At 35.0% G+C, this 20,561-nt stretch overlaps 1 pseudogene; it reads right to left on the bottom strand.

The window, feature by feature from the left end:
- Window positions 1–12,570: 12,570 nt before the first annotated feature.
- Window positions 12,571–20,186, bottom strand: LOC121036478 (heterogeneous nuclear ribonucleoprotein D-like; annotated as a pseudogene).
- Between the last annotated feature and the right edge of the window lie 375 nt (window positions 20,187–20,561).

Raw genomic sequence — 20,561 nt, 5'->3', positions numbered from 1 at the left:
AATTATTTGGAGAATATAAATTATTATATAAATATTATATAAATATGGAGAATTAAATTATTTGTTGTTAATCTAGCACAATGACATTTATTTAGCAAGCACTAATTAAATATTCAGCAAACAACTAAATTACCAGTATTATATGAATGAATATAAGAATCAGAATGATTCTAGAGAATACTCATAACTTCTTTGATCTGGTTATTTTTCAGTTAGGTGTATTAGAAAATTCAGGGCACCTGTAGGATTTTTAAGAGTAAATATGGGTAGTAACAACAAAGATATATACTGAATGGTATGTCTTCTTTGTTATTCTGTTACATTTGATTTATTTTATGAGTCAGCTACTGATCATTCTGTAATAAAGATAAAAAAATATTGTTCTCTTTCCAAAGATTTTATATAAAAATATATAAATATACCTGAGGTATATGAAATAATCGACTTTTTAAAGATTAGACAGAAAGTGAGATTTTGATCTCTAATTAGAACTTTAAGGTGCAATGGCCCATTTGTACTATGGCCCAAAAGTATTCTTGAACTGTAGAGACTGAGATAGCTCAGTGTGAATGCAAGAAAGTTAAGTCATTATTGATTGATTGGCTGGAGAATAGGACTGTCCAGGTGATCATGAATTGTTTAAAAACAGAACACATTCCAAGTAGCATGCCTATAGTAGCCAGTCTTAAAGAATTAGAGTCATATATGTACATACCAAAGCAAAGAAAATTTTATCTTTTATGAACAAAAAGCACTAGTGTCTATCAAGAGCTGTTCAAAAAACCTCATGAAAATTCATAATCACATTTTATTTTTCAGACTTTATGGTGTGGGAGCCAAAAGAGAGTGAATTTAATATATATGGCAAAGTTGTTAAATGTGTCTCCATTTACTCTAATGTTTGAAAACATTCACCATCGCCCTAATAACTATAATTGATGCTTGCTTTTTCACCCTTCTTTTTTCCCCTCAAGAATACATCTTTGGAAGAAAACCCAGCAATAGTACAAACACTTGAATGCCTTTCTCCTTACATTTAGAGATTCCCTACTGGGATAGCAGATTAGAAATGAGATCATACATAATACATAGATCCTAGAGCATAATTCTGATAATACTGAAGAAATCACAAAACCAAAAACATATCCACTTAATTTTTGTTTAGCCATCCATAAGATCAGAAAATTCTGTCTTATGTTGACTTTAAAGTTTATTTCCATAATTTATTTTAATTTTTCCATCAAAATATTTCATTTATAAGTTATTTTTATGAATTATTTTTATAATTTTTATAATTCATAAAATTTTTAAAATGTTTATTTACTTTTGAAGGAGAGAGAGAGACAGAGTGCGAGTGGGGGAGGGGAAGAGAGAGAAGGAAACAGAATTTGAAGCAGACTCCAGGCTCTGAGCTGTCAGCACAGAGCCTGACGCTGGGCTCTAACCCCTGAACTGCGAGATCATGACCTGAGCCAAAGTCAGATGCTTAATGGACTGAGCCCTTATCTCATAATTAATAAATGGAAAACATGTTACTATTTAGAGTAAGAATGTGTATTCTGTGCTTGTGTTTTGCTTTTGTTTCACTTCCTGTGTTGAAACTTTTCACTATTAAATTTAAAAATACCTTCCTCTATTACTTTAGGATACTATATGCTCACAGCACTCAATTTGTAGATTTATCACTACCTACTTGATTTGTAGAAGGCACTTTTTAACATCACAAATATGATCCATAAAATAAATATGCTAGAATATATGTTCCTTTTTATTACAATAAAATTAAATTTTAAACAATAAAATATAGTTCGTTAACAATAATCTTTCATTTTTTTAAAATCATTTTACTTTTATGGGCGCCTGGGTGGCGCAGTGGGTTGGGCGTCCGACTTCAGCCAGGTCACGATCTCGCGGTCCGTGAGTTCGAGCCCCGCGTCAGGCTCTGGGCTAATGGCTCAGAGCCTGGAGCCTGTTTCCGATTCTGTGTCTCCCTCTCTCTCTGCCCCTCCCCCGTTCATGCTCTGTCTCTCTCTCTCCCCAAAATAAATAAACGTTGAAAAAAAAATAAAAAAAAATCATTTTACTTTTTGGTAAGAAATTGTTAATTCTTTCCCTTTTGCTTCTGGCAATGAAAAGATGTGCTTTGTTCATTCATGCTCTGCAATTTCCAGATAGGTATTTTTTAGGAGGTGGAGATTTCTGCTATTGCTGATAACCAGGCACTAACCACTGCGAGGAATAGAGCCCATGAGTGGAAAACAGTGAAAGCCTTAGATAGTTTCACAGAAAATATTGTTATCAAATGAAGAAAGCTATCCACATGTGATCAGCTGCCTAGGAACTTATTAGGGGGCAGAAAAGGAACAATTAAGGAAGGCGGCAGTCGTGTCAATAAAAATGCCCTATAGTCATAAGACCTAAGGACAGAGGAGAGTGTATATAAAGTATAATTTTCAAAAATTCTCACATAAACATGGAAACACACACACACACACACACACACACACACACACACACACACATTACTTAAAATAACTTAATTACTACCTTTGAGTCTGGACTCTGGCCCATACGTGTCTTTGGCAGAGCTGATATTTCAACTGTATATGCTTTGGTAATCTAGAAACTTGATAAAGTAACACTGTTCCTTCTGTATAGACTAAAAATCTAGTAAAGTTTCAAATTAAATCTAGATGTAAGGGGATTATAAATCATACCCATGGTCTCACAGATTTGTATGAATTTAGAAATTGTGAATATTTGTTTTTAAAGTGTTGTAAGGCTTATCAAAACTGAAGATTAGGTTTGACTGCATTTTAAATTAAATTGAGTAATTGTTTTAGATTTGCAATTTTAAATTGAAATACTTGACAGCTTGTAAAATTACTATATTATCATGTTTAAGAGAACTGAATATACATTTACAAAATGAATAAGTTTGGTTGATTACATTGAAATTAGTTGTTTAAATGCTTGAGAAGGATGCGTTTGTCAGTTCCTGGCAGTGACAGCTTCAAGATTATTAAATTCATTACATTTAAAATATAATTTAAAATACTTACAGAAACATATTATTTATGCTCTTTTATAATTTAGGGTGTTTTTCTTGAGTTGATCCTTGAAACTGTTAAAACCAAAGATGATTAGTTTTGGTTTGTTTTAATATGTTTATTGAATAAACTAATATTAATGTAAACATCCAAACAAAGGCATGAGGTTTTTTATGAGAAGATAAAATGTTCTAAACTTTACTTTGGTGATGGTTGCACGTATCTGCAAACGTTCCTTAAAACATTAATTGTAAATTTTAAGTGTGTGAAATGTATGGTATATGAATTTTTGGCTCAATAAGACTGCTAAAAAATAAGTTGACATAGTTTTCTTTGCTCAAGATTCATCCCTGTCACTAAAAGTCCATCTCATTATGTGATTAGCCATCAATTTTTCTTTTGAGAAATCATCAGTGATAGAAATGTAGGCTGTTCTCACTTCCCCATTTAAAAATTTAATTTATTTTCAAAAAGATTTAAATGCCATCTTGCTCATAAATTATTGCACATGTCTCATCATCCCTTAGAATAAATTATAATAATAATTAAAGTGCTTGAAAATTAAGAATTTGATTAAAAACTTTGATTGCTTTCTTAAATTCCTATAGCAACTTATACTTTTACCTTTAGTGTATTATAGTCCACATCTTACCATATCCAGCTATACAAAGTATTTCATTTTTTTTTAAAACTATACTAATTCTATTCAAGGCATGATATATCATTATCACGAATGTTTTAATATAGATTTACTGAGAACCAGTGGCGATAACATATTTTTCTTTATATATGTCTGTATCAATCTAGGTCCAAGTGGGAAAGAGAAACCATGCAGTAATATGATCAGGAAAAATTTAATAAAGAGTTACTAACTATAACAAGGGATTAGAATAATGATTTAACTTGTACAAAGTAAAAATTCTAAATATGGGCATAGCAGATATAAGAAAAACCATTTCCCCTTGGGCAGAGATAGAACAACTAAGGAAGACTCTTCTCCCACCTCATTTCACTCCCAACACAGGGCTGAAATCCTGACTTTCTTAGAGAAGGGCTGATCAGGTCAGCGCAAAAAAAAAAAAAAAAATCACTATGGTGCATTAAAATGGAACTTGCTGGCAGTCTATCCTTAGGGTGCCACCAGGAGGTGTTTTGTGGCAGATGTAGGGCTACAAAGCTGCCCTAAAGAATTCTGAAAAAGGCTGTTGGCTGATGAGTGTTCCTGGTCACTGTGGACTGGAGGAATTAGGTACTAGAAATCTTGCAAGTGCTGGGGGTCCGAGTGCTGGGGATTCCTTGTGCCCTAGTGGAGCCTGAGAAGCAATCATACCAGAACCAGGAAGCAAATGTTTGTTCCTGTAATGTCACTCCAGCACTCACTACTGGCAAAGCTTTCATGGAGGAGGGAGAAAGAAAAATATTTAAAATGGCCCATATTCACAGAGCAGGCACAGAGGATGAATTTGGAGTTGGGAAGAAATAGATGCATAAACAGTAGAATGTCTTTAATGTTTTTATATTTAGAATTGTACATTCATTTACGTTAAAATGTTTCAATCAGAAGGTGACTTTTGGTACTTATTTTAAGATACTTTGTCACAGTTTTAGAAAATGATTAGAATTTGTAACTTATGTTTCTGTTTGGGTTGCATTTTGATTTACCATAGATTTTAATGTTTATGCAAGAAACTTATTCATGTTTTTCTCTGATTATACTATTGAAAATAAATGCTTTTAATGTTTATTCATTTCTGAGAGAGAGAGAGATACAGAGAGACAGAGCGTGAGTGGGGGAGGGGGAGAGAGAGAGGGAGACACAGAATCTGAAGCAGGCGCCAGGCTTTGACCTGTCAGCACAGAATCCAACGTGGGGCTTGAACTTACCAATCGTAAGATCATGACCTGGGCTGAAGTCAGACACTTAATCGACTGAGCCACGCAGGTGCCCTTTCTCTGATTTTACTATTAAAACACATTTCACCAGATTGAATAGTTTATATATTTATCTGTATTTTTATAACTGTGTTATTGTTATAGTTAAGAAAATAGAGATAAATATTTTCCAAAGGGATTAAAAATATTAAGTATAATTTGGAAATTATTTTATTATATCACATTGGGACATTTTATTGTTGGCATCTGTTGAGGACCTAAGACCAGCTGCATCGATGTGGGTTGTACTTTGTCCCATAAATCTTCTTGTTTTATATTTCCCTCAGGAAGAGAGATCCATCCAGTAGAATCTATACAGAGTGATTCCAAGAATCACCTGAAGAAATGGATCTAAGGAGAAAAACTGTTGTGTAGTGTGAGTCTCCTTGCAAAAACAAAGCATTTTCTTCTTCATTTTTGAGCAGCTAAATTACTGCTTTAGACAGTCCTCAGCTGTCAGGCTTCTTCAGAAATTGCCTCAGCTTGACACAGCCATCTCACCCAGTGTCATGCTTCCTTTCCAGAAAGGACCAGGTGCAATAATTACAATGAGTTGGTGATAATTAGGGGTGAGATGTGGTCTAATGTTAGATCCCTTGCTGACTTGATACACTACTGAAGGGCAATTCCAGCCTCCTAATTCTCCAAAGGGACAATTGAGCCCATTTCTAAGACTGCATCACAGTTCAACGACTGTCTTTGCCCAATCTTGTTTATCTTCTCTTCCAAAATGTTGATTCTCAAATATTTCCTTCTTTCTTTCTTTTGAAAACACACTTTACTCTTAATTAATTAATTAATTAATTTGAGCAAAAGAGAGAGAGAGGGTGCATGTGTGAGTGAGGCAGGGGAAGAGAGAGAGGACGAGAGAAAATCCCAAACAGGCTCCCTGTGCAGCACAAGATGGACCCCAGGGGCTAACTCCCGTGACCGTGAGATCATGACCTGAGCTGAAATCAAGAGTTGGAGGCTTAACCGACTGAGCCACCCAGGCACCACTGCATGCTAATTTCAATCTCAGGATTTGCTATGTAGACAATCTGTGTCTTTTTTTTTTTTTTTAACATTTAATCTGTGTATTTTTTTTAACATTTTAATAGTTCATCATATTCTGGACTCTGAACCCATTTTTACAAATTGTACTTTAAAAATAACCATTTGATGAAGTCAACAGTTGTTTGTTAACACTGTAGTAGTCATTGAGCATTAACTGTAATAGCACATTAATACCTTATGCTCTTTTCCACCCATTAGTTTGAACCAGTTATATGATTATTCAATGATTCATAATTGCAGTCATGTTTTGTAACATGCTTGCATTTTTAAAAAGATGATTACATTTATGTCATTGCAATTCCATTTTAGATACTATCTTATAATTTGAGAATCTCTGCCTACATTTCCATGCATTTACTTTTCATTCCCATTTGCCAGGATCTGACAAGGATATCTCATTTTACTCTGAGTTCCATCCCTTTCCCTACAATTTTAAGAAGTGTTTACCTCTGTGAAATAGTGTTTTTTTCTTTATTCAAGTAAAATATGTTTATAGACATACAAAGCTAATAAATATAGAGAAAGAGAATCACATTTGCTGGTTGTCCAATGTTGATTTAAAAAATAAGCTAAAAATTTTCTAAATCCCCAAAGCGATAAATGTTAGGTAACATTTAATCAGGGTGTGGGGAGAACAGATAATCTTACAAAATGTTAGAGAACTACAAATCAACTGCTGGAGTCGACACTGCCATTGCAGAAATCATTATATGCCATTAGAGGGCAACTTGACAGATACAGTTTCTTTGGTATTTTAAAGATAAAATTGAAAGCAGTTTGACAATAGCATTTGCAGCAAAGACATTTCAACAACCACATTTAGGACATGTACAGAGCAGAGATGTCATTATGCCACTGGAAAGTACCTTGATGTGGGCATTTTCTGGCTGTCAAGATCAGATGGGCTATTTTAGGACTATCTGCATTTCTATTCACTGAAGATATACTCTGTGACTCTATTATGCAACAGGAATTGACAGCTGTCAGATATCTGATCAGAACTCCTTTAGCTAGACTATATCAAATACAAATTGGCCAAGGCAATTGACAGTACTATGTTTTCTAAACACTTGTTACCTTTTCCCCTTCTTAATAATATAACCAACATAAGTGAGTAAAAAAAGAATTTTAACTTTATGTTTGCTTTAACCATAACTGCTAACACACTTACAAAGACATTGGTCAATTTAACCAATATTTCTTAAATGTAAGTCCCTTCCATTAAAATGTCTATCAGAGATTGAAAGTAAGAAATCTCAGGATCTATACATAACATACTCCACCAATAAAGAACAGGTTTTGGGACACCTGGGTGGCTCAGTTGGTTGGGCGTCCAACTTCGGCTCAGGTCATGGTCTCGTGGTTTGTGAGTTCGAGCCCCACGTCAGCCTCTGTGCTGACAGCTCAGAGCCTGGAGCCTGCTTCAGATTCTGTGTCACCACCTCTCTCTGCCCCTCCCATACTCATGCTCTGTCTCTCAATAATAAATAAACATTAAAAAAATTTAAAAAAGAACAGGTTTTGTTCATGAAGCCTTATGATTTTTTGTTTATTTGTTTGTTTCCTGGCAATTGGTTCTTTGAAACGTGGAATAGTCTATCACAAAATTTCTGCTACAGCAAAATCATGAATGTTATGTTATTTGAGAAAACATAACCAGAGGGAAAAAATTTTGGCTAAACATTTCATAGGTCAAAGATAAAGTTCCTTGAACTTGTCAGGTCACCTTGAGCAACAGGTTTTCTTCTTGAGCTCTTTTTGCACTTGGAAAATGAGTTAAAATCAATGGACTGTAAGTTCTCTTTACACTAATCTTACTAATCTTAACTATATCTGAAAACATCCTTGACACCTTTTAAATCGGTGTCCAAGACTATGACTACAAAGAAAGGATATTAGTATTTTGTTTTTATGAATGTTAGTCAAGCCAAACAGAAAAAGCAGTGAACCATCACAATCGATATTTTTTAACATGTTTTTGTTTGTTTGTTTTTTTGTAACATATTGATTTAGAATTAAATATAAAACCAATCCATTTATCAAAATTGAACTCCCATTTTTAGCTTGCAAAAACATTAAGAAATCAGAACCCCAGACTGTCCCAAATGAACAAGCTTTTACTCAACAAAGGAAACTATCAACAAAATGAAATGGCAGCCTACAGAACTGGAGAAAGTATTTTCAAACCATATATATGATAAGGGGTTAATATGAAAATATACAAGAAACTCATACAACTCAAGAGAAAAAAAGAAATAATTAAAAAATTATGTGAAGATTTCAATAGACATTTTTCCAAAGAAGACATACTGGAACCTGCTTCAGATTCTGTGTCTCCTTCTCTCTCTTCTCCCCCACTCAGGCTCTGTCTCACTCTGTGCCTCAAAAATAAATAAATGTAAAAAAAATAACTATGAAATGACCAACAATTCTACTTATGGGTATATATCTGAAAGAAATGAAATCACTATCTAAAAGAGGTACCTGTACTATCATGTTCATTGCAGCATTATTCACAATAGCCAAGGTGTGGAAACAACCTAAGTCTCAATCAATGGATGAATACATAAAGAAAATGTGGTATACATACGTATATGTATTTATATATATATATGTATATATATATATACATATATATATACACACACACGCATATATGTATGTATGTATATATGTATGTATACACACAAACTGGAATATTATTTCAGACAAAAAAAAAAAAGAAATTTTGTCATTTGTGACAACATGGAAATGCTTGAAAGGCATTCTGCTAAGCCAGGCAGAGGAAGACAAATACAATATGATCTCACTTATATGTGAAATCTCAACAAACCAAACTTATAGAAACAAAGTAGAATGCTGGTTGCCACGGGCTGGGGAGTGGAAAAAATAGAGAAAAGTTTGTAAAAGGCTACAGACATTCAGTTATAAAAGAAAATAAGGTCTGAGGAACTAATGTATAACATGGTTACTACAGATGATAACGCTGAATTGTACAACTGGAATTTGCTAAGAGAGTAGAAATTAAATGTTCTCACACAGAAAAAGTAAATCTATGAAGTGATGGATGCTTTAGCTCGATGGAGAATCAATCCTTCCACAATATATACGTACATCATCTTATCACATTGTACACTCTAAACATATTATAATTTTGTCAACTACACCTCAACAAAGCTGAAAAAAAAGGAAATCAGAGCCTCAGAAATATAGAATTTGGAAGGGTCTCTTCTCACAAAGACTTCTGGGAACAGTTGTAGTTTGTATTTAAATGTTTAAATATCAAACTGATATCTTTGTACGTTCACAGCCCCAAAGGGATAGGGCTTGGCACACGGGAAAAGCAATGTTGTAACATGAAATTTCACAATAAAAATTTTACATCGCTGTGCTAGAAAATAATGTTTTGACTTAGTAATACTTTGTGTCAGCAATGAGCATCAGAATCTCCTGGATAATTATTTCAAAATAAATATACCTGTGACCTTCTTTCCAAATATTCTAATTTAGTTTTTCTGTTTCTGTAGCAAATTAGGAGCTACTCCACCAATCTTGGACTAGCTCTTCCAATACAAAGATGCTAGGCTATAAATGGATAATCTTTCCCTTAATGTAAATTATCTGATTATTACCTACACTGAACATTTTTCTATGAGCTAATCATTTGAAGTTATTAGGACATTTCTGCCTTTGCCTATTTCTCTCTCCTCCTTCTCCTTAAACGTGTATCCCAGTTATTGTTTTTTTTTTCTTTTTCTGAAGCTTTCCCATTGTCTTTGAAAGGTAGCCTTCTTCCTCATTGTGTTCCAAAACAAAATACATCACTAACACTTCTATTATAGCACTTAACACATTATGTGGCAATGATTTGTTTATAGTATGTCTCACCCACTAGATTATCAGTCTCCAGGGCAGTAATCAAGTTTGTAAGCATATTACTAAGCAGTATCAATAGAGATTGCTTTATAAAATTGGTTAAAATAAACATTGGCGATGACATCCCAGCTGCAATAAGATCACAGCAATTCAATGTCATGGCACCGTGGTTTTTAGATAATACTGGTTTCACTTCCTTGTGTTGGTTTTTGGCAGCAATAGCACTTGAAGGGCAATTTTGGGAAAACTCAGCTAATATTCTTGGCAGATATTTAACCTTATGAAAAGAAATCACTTACCCAGGACTTCAGTATTTTCATTTCAGTGACATTTAAAATGGTAATGACTCCATTTTCTTTTCAGATTTTTAAAATATGTTTTGGTTCAAAATTCAACCCATTCAGTGAATTAATCAACGAGCACAAAATCAGAATATAAAGGAATTGAGAAAGCAGACTTTTTTTCAACGAGGCCCTTGTATCTGATACATTCTATATTCTATATTGACTGTAACAACATGTAAAACATACTAATTGATATTCAATAAACTAATCACTTCTAGGACACTGTGAATATTTAGCTTTATTTCTCTATGCATATAAGATAATTTAGATAATTTCAGGATATATTTGTACCTTTACTCATCCCAGAAAAATTATTTAAAAATATATTTTCTTTATAGATTTTGGTACCGATTAATAATAGCTTTTAAATCTTATCTCATTTTTGTATGATTATGATACTAAAAAAAATTATAGGAAGGCAGTGAAAACAAAATGTAAACAGAATTAATCTCTAAGGTATCTGCAGTCACTTTTTGTTTGTTTGACGTTAATAGGATTCACTGCCCTAAAAACACTGTACCTACAGACTTTGACAACATAACTTAAAATGAAAATCTCCCTTGTCTTCCTTAAGGTTGCATGTTGAAAGAATAAACAGTCCCCTGCAATAGCCAACATTGGTACCCGGTCTAAGTTTAAAGTCAAATAGCTAAACAGGACCAAAACAGGGCCAAGTGCATTGTAACTTAATAGTCAGCAAGTACAAACATCATTGAACAAAGAAAGTTGCAGGCACCAAATAAAACGAAGGCCCTCATCAGCATAAAAAGATTTACATTCGGTTGAAGGTGAGGTCAACACTCTGCCTGTGAATATGTATGCCAATCTTAGAAGCTAATGTGGAACCACAGAAACAAAAATTAAAAACCTTAAGTCTAACAACAACATGGAATGTAAAATTCAAAGCTTGAATTCACCCAGGAAATTCCCCAAAATCTAGAGCTAAAACTGCTTTTTGATGCACCAGGAAGATCTTTTGTAATGACTTGGTCACTTAGATTTGTGTTAACATACATAAAATTTAAAGTATACTTTTCTCCACTGCTCCTACTATGTCTGAATGTGGTTATGCTTAACTACTCAGCTCATGCACTAATCCATTAAAAATGATGAAATCTACTACCGTGACTTTTTCTGAGAACTCACACCATGTTAACGGTTAACACTTAATATAGCTTCCTAAGAATGCCCCAAGAGAAAACATTTTGTTCAGTTTGGTGTTTGCTGTGACATAATACTAACAGAATATAATTTCCTCAGCCACTACTTCAAATATCTGAATCTAACTTTTGTTCAATTTTGTTTTTTACATGGAATGTTTTTATTTACAAGATTTTAGACTTTTTAAAAATTTATTTATTTAAATTCCAGTTAGTTAACATACAGTGTTGTCTTGGCCTCAGGAGTAGAACCCCGAAGAATCTCTTACATATGACACCTAGTGCTCATCCTGAAAATTGCTCTCCTTAATACCCATCACCCACTTAACCCATCCCCCCACCCACCTCCCTTCCAGCAACCCTCAGTTTGTTTTCTGTATTTAAGAGTCTTTTATGGTTTGCCTCCCTCTCTGTTTTTATCTTATTTTTTCTTCCTCTTCCCTTCCCCTATGTTCATCTGTTAAGTTTCTCAAATTCCACATATGAGTGAAATCATATGATATCTGTCTTTCCCTGACTTATAACTTTTGCTCAAATTTTAACAATCTCATATCTGTATGCCAAAATCCTTGTTAAAATGTAGCTCCAATACACAGTTTAACAGTGCTTTTTCCATGGGCATATCTGGACATTTTTATCAACAGAATAATTAAAGTCATGGTATTATGATTAGCCAAAGGTCTTTCTAGCAGAGCACTGATGAAGTCTGATTTAGCATATCATAACAAATGGCTTTCCAGAGACAGGAACAAAACACAATGATTTTTGTTCATTAAAGAGCTAACACCATATGCTAAAATGTCAAAATATAATCCAGAAAATTCAGGGTCTGTTAGAAGGCTTCCACTAATGACAACACTATGACAGGGTCTCCAGATATACAGAGAAGGAACATTCAAGATGTGGTGGAAACCTCAGTTAACAGGGAAACAAAGCCTTGGAGCACAGAATACATCTAACAAAAATGGGGAACAGGGTGACACTGGCTATTCCTAAAGGACCACGGTTTCTCTGTATGGATCCAAACTCCTTACAAAATAAAATGTGCCTTAATTATTGCTTATTTAAAATTATACTTTTACAGAGCTATTTAGTACCTGACACAGAGAAACAATCACATAGGGAAGCATTTGTTGGAGGTTTAACATGAAATCACACAAATAAAATTTGTATAAAAAGAAATCCACATCGAGTCATGACACACAAAAGACAAAGTAAATACATAGAAAACTAATTGGCGGCTATCAGCAGTTGGACACAGTTGTGTCAGTTGTGTCTTGTACACGAGAAGTCTTTTACAAAATAATCATTTTAGATCAACAGAAGGCCAGTCTTCACTGTCATCCTGCAAGATGGGTTACTTGAGCAAGCTCCTCTTGTTTTCTCCAACATCCTCCTTTAGTATGGCTGGTAATTGTTTTGGTGATCGCCACCCCCTCCAGACGCCTTGCCCTAAGTGTCTGTTGGCCACTGTAGTCTGCATATCCCTGTCCATATCCATAGTTCCCATAGTTATACCCAATATAATCATAGTGGCCCTAGCCACAATAGTTTTGATTACCACCATAGGCACTACTGTAATTTCCATGTCTTTGATCATAATAGTTATTAAATCCTTGGTTCCAGTGTTGGTGCTGACTGCAACCATGACAAGGCTTCTAGCACCACCTTGACCACTAGCTGCAGCCCCTCTTCCTCCTTCTTCTTGTTGCTGTTGCTGCTATATACCTCTTTGGGTTGTGCAATTGATTTCACACTTCCCAGAACCAAATCGATGATATCTGCTTTCTAACAATTTCTTCACTGGCTCTTTGTCAGTACATGTGATAAAACAAAATCCTCTTCTTTCATTTGTTTTTGTAGCTGTGGGAACATCAATATTTTCAATCTCTCTAAAGTCTCTGAAACATTTTTAAATTTGTTCTTCAGAAGTATCTGAGCTCAATCCACCCACAGAAACCTTTTTAGGGGGGGTTCTTTTTCTTTTAAATCTTTAGCCTTGGGGCACTTAGGCGATTCAGTCGATGAAACGACTGACCCTTGATTTCAGCTCAGGTCATGATCTCATGGTTTCTGGGATCTGGCCCTACGTTGGGCTCTGTGCTGATAGTGCGGAGCCTGCTTGGGATTCTCTCTCTCCCTCTCTTTCTGTTCTCCCCTACTCTTGTGCACATGCTCTCTTTCTCTTTCTCTTTCTCAAAATAAATAAATAAACATTTTCCAAAAGGTTTTAGACCTTTTGGGATCTATCAATTTGCCATCCAGTTTGTGTTCTTTCAGTGCCAAAACTTTATCAACACTAGTAGCGTCTTTGAAAAGCACAAATCCAAATCCTCTTGATCTTCCAGTCACTGGGTCTGTTTTAACTGTGCAGTCTACAACTTCCCCAAATTGAGACAAATATTCAGTCAGGTCTTTCTTGCCTGTGTCGCAGTAAACATTTTACTGTCATTCTGCTGGCGTTGATCTTGCATCCCTCTGCAAATTCCTCTATACTGATGTATTCATTCATGTCCTCGTGGTGGCTGAGTTGTCCACTGCGGGTGCCGGCCACGCGGTCCAGGTCAGGCTGCAACAGCAGCAGCGGAGCCTTGTATGGAGCTGGGTTTAAAATGGCGGTGAAACTACGGACATACCACCCTGAACGCGCCCGAACTCGTCTAAAATGGCGGTGAAAGAGTCGTAGCTACTTTTATGAAAGATTATTTTATAAAAAATAAACAGGTTGAGTAATGAATACATTAAGATAACTTTTGACAATCTAATAGATTGAAAGTGGTGACTGGATTTAAGGGGACTGTAGTATCTTGGTTGGGCTTATTTTTCCATCTTAGGATGACTCCCAAACTTCAATATTATGTCCAAATCCAAAGCCTCCTGGATAACGTACATCTTAATGAGGGAGGAGAACATTGACTTACACCCTACCTAGCACATTTGTCTTCTAAAAATAAAATATTTTAAACATTTTTATCTTTCTTCCTGACCCCTCCTTCTGAATCTCCTGCCACATCTTTTCATTGGCTATTCATCAATCATCTCTGGAGTTTTTAATTAACCTGGTTCAAGTAACTGTCCCATACTTCCCATAATACTGCACTGAGCACTCCACAAACTACAAGGTATCAACACTTTCAAGCAGAAGAAATGAAGCAAAACAGGTCATTTTCCCCAGCTAATGTTTTTCTTCTAGCATGTTCTTTGGGATTTTTAGTTTATCTATCTCTAGATAACTGCAGTGTAATGCCCCAAAATATATAATCCATACTTCTAGAGACTAACATACAGTAGGTTGATAAATGTTTAAAAATAAGCTCGGTAAACAACAACAAGAAAAAACCCTGATTGTAACATTTGCCCATTTCTGTGGTCTGATTATGCATCCCTGTTATGACGACTTTTGAACTACCAATGTGATATTATGTTATTGAATGTAAAGTTAGAAGAAATGTGTTATAGTACACTATTATGTATTTCCCCCGTATAGATTAAATAGACAAAATAACCTCAAGACCATACATGATAGTAAAATACAGTAAAATAATTAGGATGCAGTTTTCAGCCTTTATTACCTTTTAAAAATAATTCAAGTAAGTTTATATAGCTTAACTTTCAAGGACAGCTGTATTTAATAACCAACTTGTAAAAACAGCTTTCATTATCCAGCACATGCTGGATCTAGCATACCACTGGTAGTAGATGTTTTTCATACCTTTTGCTAGTTTTCATTAAGTATCTGAAATGAACAGGTTATCACTTGGTTTTAGTGATTGAGCATTTTGAACAAAATGAAAATTGATTTAAACATTTACTACCTTCCTTTAAATTGACAAAAGAAAAAGCAGTGTCTAGAAAGGAAAAAAAAGCTGTGCCTAACAGACCTAGAAAATTTCTTGGCCCTTCCTCTATAGTGTCTATTTCATTTATGTTATTTTCATGTAAATATATTCATGAATTCCTTTTTAAAAAGGTGAAACTGTATGAAATGAAAAGATAATGAAAGCAAGGGATTGCACTGTTAATTTATCTAGTAATTTCAGCTTGGATTAAACTTTTCTTGACAGTTGCCTCTCACCTGTTTTATTTGTGGAAATGAAGAGGACAAAAGTCAGGTGCCTTTCTTGGAGATGTGTACACATTGCTGAGTTCAATACAAAAGACACAGTGATAAAAGTGCTCGAAGTTTTAAAACCTTGAAGTGGAATGATATTTCTTGATTCATTTAAGATTACATTCTAAGATTCATTGTACAATTCACTCTAAGATTACACTATAGACAGGCTGCTGCTTTTTTGGGAAATTTGCTATGAACCATTATATTCCACTGTGGCTCATTCTCTTGGCCCTCTCTGGATAGATTAGCAATGGACACCTTTCCAAGTTGGCTCATTGTCGTATGTTTCCCTGAATTTGCAACTGGGACCAATTAGCCCGTTCACAAGGCTGGAATTATAACACATAACCTCAATATCAATACAGATAGACAGATTTGTCATGGGGTCTAGAGAAGCAAAGGCATTTCTAGAAGGGGAAATAAATAGATAAATAGGGAAACAGGGAGAAAAGAGAAAGGCCAAGAGCTTTACAATGCTTGATTTCAGTTTCTTCCTAAATTTCCATGCATTTCTGCTTTGGGCTTCTATGAGGCATATTTAAGTTAGTTTTGTTATATATTTGAAAAGCACTGAATAACATATAAGGTTTAAGAGTATCTGTATTTCTGGCTCTGTTCATGTCAAAATGAACTACAGTGTCATTGATCTCTGCAGAAATGCACCGGTATGCATTTCATCCTGGTTCACCAATCCAGGTCCAAGAATTTTAAAACAAGGAAAGAAACACAATACACTTTTAAATACATAGATTAGATGTGTTCTGGAAAGCAGGAAGAAAGTAACAAGGGAGTACCCTGTGTGTACCCCAGAAATAACGAATTCCCTGATCTCAGGATTACTCTTTGTGTTTTCCAGGCAGTATTTAGCTAGTGAGTCAGTTAATTAACATTTATCAATTAAGAGCTGACAGGTAATACAGAGGGGTCAGAATGCAGAACATCATGTCTTCCCTGTACACAATCGGTTAAGTCTTGGGAAACAGTTACAAACACATGGACAAAGAGTTTGTAATAATAATAAACATAGCTCTTGACTCTTATTCTCTGTGGGTCATGCTATTCTTTTTTATCTTCAAATCCATTATTCTTCTCTATTTAAGGTATCTGTGCATTAAGACTAATACCCCTGAGGAGATAAAAGCCAAATGCAAAAGCAGATTTGATCACAGGTTACGCAGATGGTGGTGATTTGATTAGGAATTTGAGCACTGGGCTGTCATCTGCAATCTCTGTAGGACTTGACTTTTTTCCTCTCCTGTTGTGTCGTGGGACCACTCGTGGTGAATGATAGTTCAAAAAAATACAGTTTGGTCAATACTGTAGTGATATACAACTCCCGATTTTTAAAATTCAATTTTCATTTTTCTTGTCTTCTCAAAAAAATTATCAGTCACTTTTTCTGTCTAGCTTCCATCACAGTATAATTCTTATATATAATAATTTACAATTATCTAACATGCTGCCATCTGCCATTGTGGAAGAAAACTCTTTAATGTTTATCTGCTGAGAGTTATGAAATTATACTGATGATAATGTCTACATCAATCCATTATCTGTAGATATTCTCTATAAGTGAGAAAGTGAAAATAAATTAACAGGAACAAAATGGTATATTGCACCTTTCAGACATGAGATTTCCATAAAGAAATGGGTTAAAGTCATAAGAACTTAGTAAGTGAAAAGGCAATATAGAACATTCTTATTTTCATACAATTACTTACTGAATCCTTAACCTGACTTAAAAAAAATATATTAGCATATATTTGAGAAAGCATATTTGTAATTGATTCTACAATCTAGAAAATAATTTGCAGATACTATAATTTATATGGAACTGATAAATTATAGCAAAAATTTTAAAAATTTATAATGGGTAACTATATGATAATGTTCAATTTTCTTTTTAAAAAATTTTTTTTTTCAACGTTTATTTATTTTTGGGACAGAGAGAGACAGAGCTGAACGGGCGAGGGGCAGAGAGAGAGGGAGACACAGAATCGGAAACAGGCTCCAGGCTCTGAGCCATCAGCCCAGAGCCCGACGCGGGGCTCGAACTCACGGAGCACGAGATCGTGACCTGGCTGAAGTCGGACGCTTAACCGACTGCGCCACCCAGGCGCCCCGATAATGTTCAATTTTCTTATATATCCACAGCTTAATTATTATACTCTACATTTTAATAATTTAAAATTAAGGATTTCACTGTTAAAATTTGCAAACTGGCTCTTGCCTTCAATCTAAGATCATGACCTTAACTATACTTTTGGAACATATTCTTGGTCATATGCCTATCTGTGTTTCAAGGTGGTGTCTTCTAAAAGTAATGTGGCCTCTTAGTTTCAGGAATAGTGCTCCTTATGTTCATAAAATATCTTAGCATCCTACAAAGATGTTGCATTCATAATCACTACGGCGCACAGGAATGCTTTCTAAGCACCTTCACCATCCTTGATGTGCTATCAAACTGAACCAATGATTATTGAAAAATGATTATTTCCTTCAAGATACCACCCTATTCAATTTGATAACTTATATTCTCATTGGTTCTTACAGAAGTTTTAGCAGCATTACCTTTATGCAAATCATTTCTCACCATTTCTAAAGGGCCAGAGCTCTCTGCGTCGCCTTTAACCATTCCAATGGGTCCTGTAACATCACTGCTAATTTTGAATGCTTTGCCTTTCTTTAGTGAGAAAGAACATCTTATGAAATGCAGAGTCCAAAAGTGGTTGTATTAGCTATGTATTGCAGCATAATAATATTGCCGTAAATTTGGAAGCTTAAAATAACACCTATATATTGTCTCACTCTTTCTGCAAGTCAAGAGTCTTGTCTTTGGTTAGCTGGATACTCTGCTTTAGGGTCTTAAATGGGCAATCAAGGTGATGGTTAAGGCTGCAGTTTGCAGCCTCTTACGAGGTCTGACTGGGGAGAAACCTACTTCCAAACACACGTGGTTGTTAACAGGATTCACTTCTTTTCAGGCTACTGGACTGAGATCTGATTTTTCTTGCTGATTTCTGGCTACCCTCAGCTCTTTGACTTTCGATCTGAACATAGAAGCTTGCTTCTCCCAGGCCAGCAAGGAAGTTTCTTCCCAATATGGGTGTTGCAGTTTTATCAACATAATCATGTATATGTGATCACATATACCCTATCAACTTTGCCATATTCTATCAGATTAAAGCAAGTAACAGGTCTGCCACACTCAAGGGGAAGTCATAGCATAAAGATGTGAATACCAGGAGGTAAGAATCATAGAGTTTACCTTACAACCTGTGTCTCACAAAGAACCTCATTCTCAAAAAGCTAGCTGAAAATCTACTATTTGGCCATATCACCTTCTCCTCAAGTTTGTCAACCTCTTAGGTTGTTGGCTGGGTTCACTGTGAGAAGATTGCATTGCCTGAAAGTTCACACAGCTAACCTCTGGAACATCTTGTAACATGGGATAATTCCTGTGAGGATATTGTTCTACAAATGTATTTATTTTTATTCTCATTACTTTACAGTGGACAGATATCAGAACCTATCTGTGGTGACAGAATCAAACTATATTCAACATGTCTTCCTCATCAGATATTACTTCAGTGACTTACACTTTTCAGTTAAAATGGCTTTTTTTTTTTCATTTGGGGAACAGATGTGAACCATCTGTTTTTAATCAAAAATCCATATTAAATTACACCTTTAATTCTAGTGATAAGTAGGGAAACATCTTAAATGCAATTTGACTTGTGTATATGATTTCTTCATTAGATTTACCTCCTTTTAAATATGTCAAAACCTCATTATCTTGAATGCCGATGATGTGATGAAGAGATTAAGATTCTGCACACTGTATAAACTATGCAGAGCTATAGGAGCAAATCTGAATTACAAAAGCATGTGTTGAGAGGATCATTAAGTAATTTGGTCCATTTAACATTATATGCCCATGAGACTATTCCATACTTTGATATTTTTATATCTTGAAGCAAGAATAGATTTAAAACAACTTTTGAAATTATTATTCGTTTATCTTACTTTTGCCTATGTATCTCCTTCAAAAGTCATGGGTAAAAAAAATGAGAAATCTTTAGGTATCTAATCCACATAATCTTCAAACAAAGATTTACCTTTGTTACCTTTGTTAAAGATTACCTTTAAAAGGTAAAGGAAATGCTTTTGTATGATGTGAAGAGTTTTATATTCTCTTCTATTTTTATGGGCAAAGTCACGGCCATGGAGGGAGAGCTTACCCTAAATGATTGAAAGCTTTTCCACCAAAGAGGTAATTTACCTTCTAATATCAGACACTCTAGACTATTACAGGCTCTTATCACAAAAATGTCTTCATCACTTAGGACGTAATGGAGGGAGATTCCTCTCCCCACTCATTGGATACAATGTCAGTACAGCTCTGTACTACCACAATTCCGGAGACACAAGTGAGAGAAAAAAACAAAGAGAAAGAAGATTAATGCAGCTGTGACAATTTCCCTTTTGGCAGTTTATGGTTCCGTCTGGGGAAAACACTGTTGTTTTTTTGATGCTACCTGTATAGTCTTGCTTTTCGGACATATTCACAGTCCGTTTCACAGCCCTGACTTGGCCCCAGAAACTCATATCTTTCCAAATCAGAGGCAAAAAGTCTTAGCAAGACTTTATCCATAATAGATGCAAACTTAAATTCTACCAAAATCACATATATTTTTCTTTTGCTTTCATTTAAAAAAATCATGTTAACAACATAGTGTATTCCAAAACATTCAAAGCACTGATTTTAGATAAAAACGTAAGTTGAAAGAGATATTCTTTAGGACTGGAGCAGTAAATGTTGTAATAGTTTCAGATATGTAGTTAGGCTAGAACCAGCTGAATGTGTGCTGGATCATCAGGCTTCAGGGGAAGCACCAAAAGCAAGTCTGCATGGGATGTGTGGCTCAACCAGGCAGGCAGACACTGGATTGATTTCCCTTACAGGCCAGAAAATCAGGAGACAACTCTGTGTAATGCCAAAGCCCAAGGAGCAGACAGGCAGAAAGAC

The sequence above is a fragment of the Herpailurus yagouaroundi genome, unplaced genomic scaffold, assembly GCF_014898765.1.
Source record: "Herpailurus yagouaroundi ecotype Mexico unplaced genomic scaffold, PumYag 162, whole genome shotgun sequence".
NCBI classification, from domain to species: Eukaryota; Metazoa; Chordata; class Mammalia; order Carnivora; family Felidae; genus Herpailurus; species Herpailurus yagouaroundi.
This window is presented reverse-complemented; position numbering and strand designations above follow the sequence as displayed.